Here is a 6,340-nt window from a genome sequence, read left to right as displayed (position 1 = left end):
TACACGATCTACATCTCTTTTGTAACTATCCCTGGCATCTTAAAGAATGCTGGCACACAGCAGGTACAAAGTAAACTTTTTTGGAATGACCACATGAGTTAATTAATAAAGAATCCTGTCTTCCAACTTTGGTCATGTCCCCCAGATGAACCCCACACAGGGAACCAGTCTATTATTCTTCCAATATTTTATTTCATCAGGCATCCTTTGAGCATCTTGTATGCAGAAAGCATTGTGATAGATGCCGAGGGCGTTACACAGAAGTTTAAGATTTAATCTTTGCCCTCAAGGAATTTTCAGTCTAGTGAGAGAACGAGAAATAGAAACAGTTAATACGATATAAGACATGATTTTATATATATGCTAAATCTATAAAAGCATTGCTTTGGCAAAAAGGAGTAATTAGCGTGTGTGTGCGGGAGGGGGTGGGTGGGGAAGGATCACCAGCGAGATCCCAAGGCAAGGCTTGGGCGCCCGCCCCCGCCCTGACCCCCAGCTCCCACCCAATGGGCCCAGCTCAGCCATCATGAAGGCAATCCTCTGCTTTAACAACCACGGGAAGCCACGGCTCTCCAAGTTCTACCGGCCCTACAGTGAAGATACACAACAGCAAATCATCAGGGAGACATTCCATTTGGTATCTAAGAGAGATGAAAATGTAATTTCCTAGAAGCAGGATTATTAATTGGAGGATCTGACAACAAACTGACTTATTGACATTATGCAACATTATATTTTGTCTTCTGGGTGGATTCTTCAGAAAGTGAACTTGGCATTTTAGATCTAATTCAAGTATTTGTGGAAGCATTAGACAAGTGTTTTGAAAACATCTGTGAACTAGATTTAATTTTCCATGTAGACAAGGTTCACAATATTCTTGCAGAAATGGTGATGTGGGGAATGGTATTGGAGACCAACATGAATAAGATTGTTACACAAATTGATGCACAAAATAAACTGGAAAAATCTGAGGCTGGCTTAGTGGGAGCTCCAGCCCATGCTGTATCAGCTGTAAAGAATATGAATCTTCCTGAGATCCCAATAAATATTAACATTGGTGATATCAGTATAAAAGTGCCAAACTGCCCTCTTTTAAATAAAAAATTTTTAAGGCCACTCCTAGGTAAAATCCAGGGGAAAAGTCATCTAAGTTTACCATGCAGTTGTTTACCAAAAATAGAGGAGAGTCTTAACTTTTGCTCTTGGATTTAAGGCAAGGTACTGTATAGAAGTTATGTAAAATCAGTATGGAAGTTCATTGTTGCTTTTCTTCCTCAGTGATTTTGAAGAAATTGAGTAGTTCCAGTGTGATTTTTCCTTTATTTTCTAAACTGCATTCCTATGGCCACCTAAGGCATGCCTCTATGTATTGGCTACTACAGTATTTTGAAAAGTGTTTGGGACATTTCTTTAAATTATGTATAACCCAAAATGTTGTTTTGTATGGATTACAAAAACAACATTCCTTAATTCTTTCTGTTATTTGTCACAATTGTTATTTAAAGAACAAAGTATGTATTGCATGAAAACATTATGACCTTTTTCTCTTAGTTTAAATAAACTCCAAGGTAACTGGACTTCTAAAGCACCGTTCTGTTTGCCTGGTATCTACTTTAGCAAAAATTTTTTTTACAACTCTCTGAGTCAATGAAGTAAATAAGAGTATATTTTATCACTGTTAAAAAATAAAAAGGAGTAATTAAATTTAGTAGGGAAGCCTCCCTCTGAGTGCTAAGATGATAATCTATATGAAGTAGGTGCTAGGTAAATTTTGCTAGTTTACTGGAAATTTGGTAATTTTCACTTAATTAGTCCTGTGATAAATGGAGGAATTTTTCCCCATGGAAAAGGTTCTGCTTAAAAAGACCAATGAAGTAAGTGCATTACACTTGTAAAGAGTATCCCATCCCTTATGTGCTGCTTTCCTGTCCCCTTGACTATTTAGTTTTGAAACTCAGACACCTGTTCCTATCAAGTCTGGAATGAGCAGCATAGATTTATGCTCTTCACTGGTGTGAAATTAAAACAGAGTCTCCTGATATTTCAACCAATTCTTTTTCTTTTTTTTTTCCAGTTGATAACAGTCAAGTGAAGAATAATGAGGTGGTCACAAAAATTACCACCTCATTAGAGATGGCAGAATGTAGACATCAGCACAGCTCTCATCTTGGACTTCCTGATACTGTGCAGACATTTGGAAAGAGATTTCAGGTAGAAATGTGAATATTTTCTGTTTCAAAGCTCAGCTCTTCAAATTTTATTTCACAACATAACACCTTTGAGTCTGCTTTGCAGGGCAGTGCTCAATTTTTCACACCCCTGGGAAACAAGAGGGTCAAGTTGTGGAGATGCAAAAGTATGCACACACACTCAGCACAGTGCAGGGAAAGCCACCAACTCAGCTTCTGTGAGCAAGATGCAGTGAGCTTTGATGGAGCTGGCCACAGGGAGCCACTAGGATGTTTTGGTAAACAACGAGGGACACTAAAAAAAAATCAGATATTGTGGAAGGCAGTAACGAAGAGAGAAATCAAATTTTTAGAAAGTAACATTCTTTAGGGTTGTTTCTAACTATCTATCTATCTATCTATCTATCTATCTATCTATCTATCTGCCTATCTGCCATGCCTTGCGGCATGCAGGATCTTAGTTCCCCAACCAGGGATCAAACCATGCCCCCCGCAGTGGAAGTACAGAGTCTTAACCACTGGACCACCAGGGAAGTCCCCAGGGTTGCTTCTATTTAAATAAAGTCCTGCAAAATATTCAACTTGCTTGCTCTTGAAATCAATAACAGGAAAATAGAAAATGGAGAATTGGAAGAATAAAACGAAGAAACGGGGGAATTTTGAAGACCTTCTCACTCCTGACATGATGCTGGTAGGACTGAAACATGACACCAACCAGAGGGAAGACCATTTCTGACTGGCAGTCATACTTTAGCTTAAGGAAAAAATGGAACAGATTTGGTCATTTTTAAAGAGTTTGTCATTTTGGCAGAATATTTTTCCTTTTTTTGCCTTTTTTTTGGGAGGGGGTGAGGGTGGGAATATTAAAATTAAAAAATATTCTTTGAGAAAGTATAAAAGAGCATTATTTCACATTTACAATAGCCTGAGAAATGCACTAATTTTTTATGTGTATTATGTTCCATGGAGAATTTCAGAAAGACCAGATTTAATTTTTTAAAATCCTAATCTGTCAAGAACCAATACATTTATAAAATACAAAATGTGCTCAAAGGTCACAGCAATGTTACATTTCTAGAAGAGTTTTTAAATGTTTACTCATTTTCAGTACTCATCTCCCCAGAGACCAACAGCAAATATTTTGCAGTCCAGCTCCAGCCCACAGTCTCTTTATAGAAGTTGAGAAAGAGAATCAAGGGTCAAGGGTTTAGTCATCTACATATTAGAGGTCAAGTCGTCTACCAGAGTGCAAAGGAGGCCACGTATGCTGGGATACCATGTAGCCTCTCATCTATTTCTGCTTTTAGTATTCCTCAAATGGCACTCAGGCATCAGTGAACTATTTGAGGCCACTTGTCTTTGTGTGGCCCCTCCTCAGATAATCAGTCTGTCAACCTTGGTGGCTTTGGCAGGTTGGGGATGGAGCTGGCTTCTTCTAGGACCTTGCTCTTCTGCATGATTGCTGGTGCGTTTCAAACGTTGCTGGAGACATGGTCTTAAAGAGTTTTCCATTGGCTGGTCCAACTAGACATGTCTAGTAGGTATCCTCATGTCGGAGGCAGTGGTTATTTACCATATTCTTTTCCTTTCTCTTCAGAAGGTGATCCATGACATAAGAAGATAATCAAGTGAGGGACGAGGCCACAAAAGGCATGGACAGATAAGAGGGCTATTCATTCGTGGAGAGTTCTAGATCCTTGTGTTTGAAAAGCACTGGCTTTGAGGAAATCCTGAAATGGGGATTGGGTAATAACTGGAGTGAAAGCTTTGTGATGAGAACTAAGTAGATGATGGCAGTGGATGATTGTGAGGTTTCATAAGTTAGTATACATAATGGCACTGGGCAAAACTCCCACCTTCCACCTACTCTGTACCTACACTAGGCAGATGTAAGAGTCTAGAGATGGACACACAGCCATGCTGCCCCATCTCTGAAGATCACTATGCACAGTTGGTCCTTACTGCTGCCCAGTTATTCTACTACATTTACCTGTTGTTCTCTCACCACCCTACATTAACGAGATCCCCAGATGACTAGAGCTTATGACAGTCAGGAAATGACCATTTGATTGGGTTCTGCACAACACTTTCCCCCACTCTGCAAAATTCTGGAATAAAGAGTAATGGTTCCTACGTCACTAACATGCAGATAAGCTGCTTGACTTCTCCTATAGAATGTGGTCCAATTCTTTTGAGAAGAGCCTAGGTGTTTTCTTCTGGGCAGTTTACTGTCTAGCACAGCCGCTCCAAGTGCCACGTTAACCATCCATCTTATTTTCATCTCCCTTGTTTGTTTCCTCTTCCCTTCTTTGCTCCTAATACTTTTGCATATGCTGGTCCAGATCTTCCTGGAATCCATTTCTTCTGCCAACATTTCTTGGTTGAGATATCATTTGTATTGATGTCCCCAACAAGTACATTGAATAGAAAGTCTCAAACTAGGTTATATCATCATAAAATCTTAAAACACTGTTGGTAAAAGAAGAAAGTATGCTCTGGAGAAAAAAAAGAAACATGCCTTAGACTAAGAATGGCACTGCGCTTCTAAAATGGCAACCCTTGAAGAAGACAGTAGAGCACTGACTCCCAAATGAGTCCTGTTAAAGGACTTAATGTAGATGTTCACAGGCAAAAAAACAAACAAAAAACCAAACCCTCAAAAGTTTGTTATATGCTTCACACCACATGTTAACAATGAACCCAAAATGAATCACAGAACTAACTATAAAACCTAAAACTATAAAAATTCTAGATGAAAACAGAGGAGAAAGTCTTTGGGACCTGGAGTTATGTGAAGAATTCTTAGTTATGACACCAAAAGCACAATCCATATATATATATATATATATATATATACACACACACACACACACATATACACATATACATATATACATATATATATACACACACACACACAATTTACTTCATCAAAGTTTAAAACTTTTGCTCTGTAAACAACATTATCATGTGAATAAAAACAAAAGACAGAGCCTAGAAAAGATTTTTTGCACATCACATATCTGACCAAGGAACGGTATCTAAAATGCCTGCCGAACACTTAAAACTCACTAAGAAAAGAAACAACCCGATTACAAACTGTATAAAATATTTGAACAGACCCTTCACTAAAGAAGATATACAGATGGTAAATTCGGCCATAAATAAAATTTCAATATCATTATTCATAAGGGAAACGAAAATTAAAAACACAATGTGATATCACCAAAGTGCCAAGGACCAAGAACAATGCACAATACCAAATGATAATGAGGATGTGGAACAAGTGGAACTTTCATGTGTGGCTGGTAGAAATGCAAAATGTTACAGCACTTCAGAGAAGTGTGTAGTGGTTTCTTATATATTCAAATATACACTTGCCATGTACAGAGCAACCCTCATCCTAAGTATTTATCCAAATAAAATGAAAACCTATGCTCCCACAATAGCTAATATGTGAATGCTTATTGGCTATATTCATAATTGTCCAAAATAAAAATAAACCAATGTTCTTTAGCTGGTGAAAGGATAAGCAAACTGTGGTACATCCATACAGAGGAATAGTGCTCAGTAATAGAACAAACTTGTGATACACGCAACACAAATGAATCCCAATGACATTAAACTAAGTGAGAGAAGCTAGATTCAAACTCTACATATTGTATGATTCTATTTACCTGACAAATCTATAGGAAATGTGAACACATCAGAAGTTGTCAGGAATTGAGGAGAGGGGGAGGATTTGGCTGCAAAGAGCCAGCACAGGGAATATTTGGGGATAACAGAACCATTTGGTATCTTGTCTTGTTTACACTTTTGTCAAAACTCAAAGAATTTTACACCAAAATCAACTATAGTGTATGAAAATGAAAATGGCAACACCAAAAACAGTGAAGAGAAAGATAAGAAACACCATAAACTATTTGGCTTGGTTAAAACATACAAATAGGGCCTCCCTGGTGGCGCAGTGGTTGAGGGTCCGCCTGCCGGTGCAGGGGATGCGGGTTCGTGCCCCGGTCCCAGAGGGTCCCACATGCCGCGGGGCGGCTGGGCCCGCGAGCCATGGCCGCGGGGCCTGTGCATCCGGAGCCTGTGCTCCGCAATGGGAGAGGCCACGGCAGTGAGAGGCCCGTGTACCACAAAAAAACAAA

General features: G+C 39.0%; 1 pseudogene; it reads left to right on the top strand.

Moving 5' to 3' along the window:
* The first annotated feature begins 526 nt into the window (after window positions 1-526).
* On the top strand, window positions 527-2,223 carry LOC132502479 (AP-3 complex subunit sigma-1-like; annotated as a pseudogene).
* The last annotated feature ends 4,117 nt before the right edge of the window (window positions 2,224-6,340 follow it).

Source organism: Mesoplodon densirostris, chromosome 15, assembly GCF_025265405.1.
Source record: "Mesoplodon densirostris isolate mMesDen1 chromosome 15, mMesDen1 primary haplotype, whole genome shotgun sequence".
NCBI classification, from domain to species: domain Eukaryota; kingdom Metazoa; phylum Chordata; class Mammalia; order Artiodactyla; family Ziphiidae; genus Mesoplodon; species Mesoplodon densirostris.
Note: the sequence above shows the minus strand (reverse complement) of the source record. Positions and strands in the feature narration are given on the sequence as shown.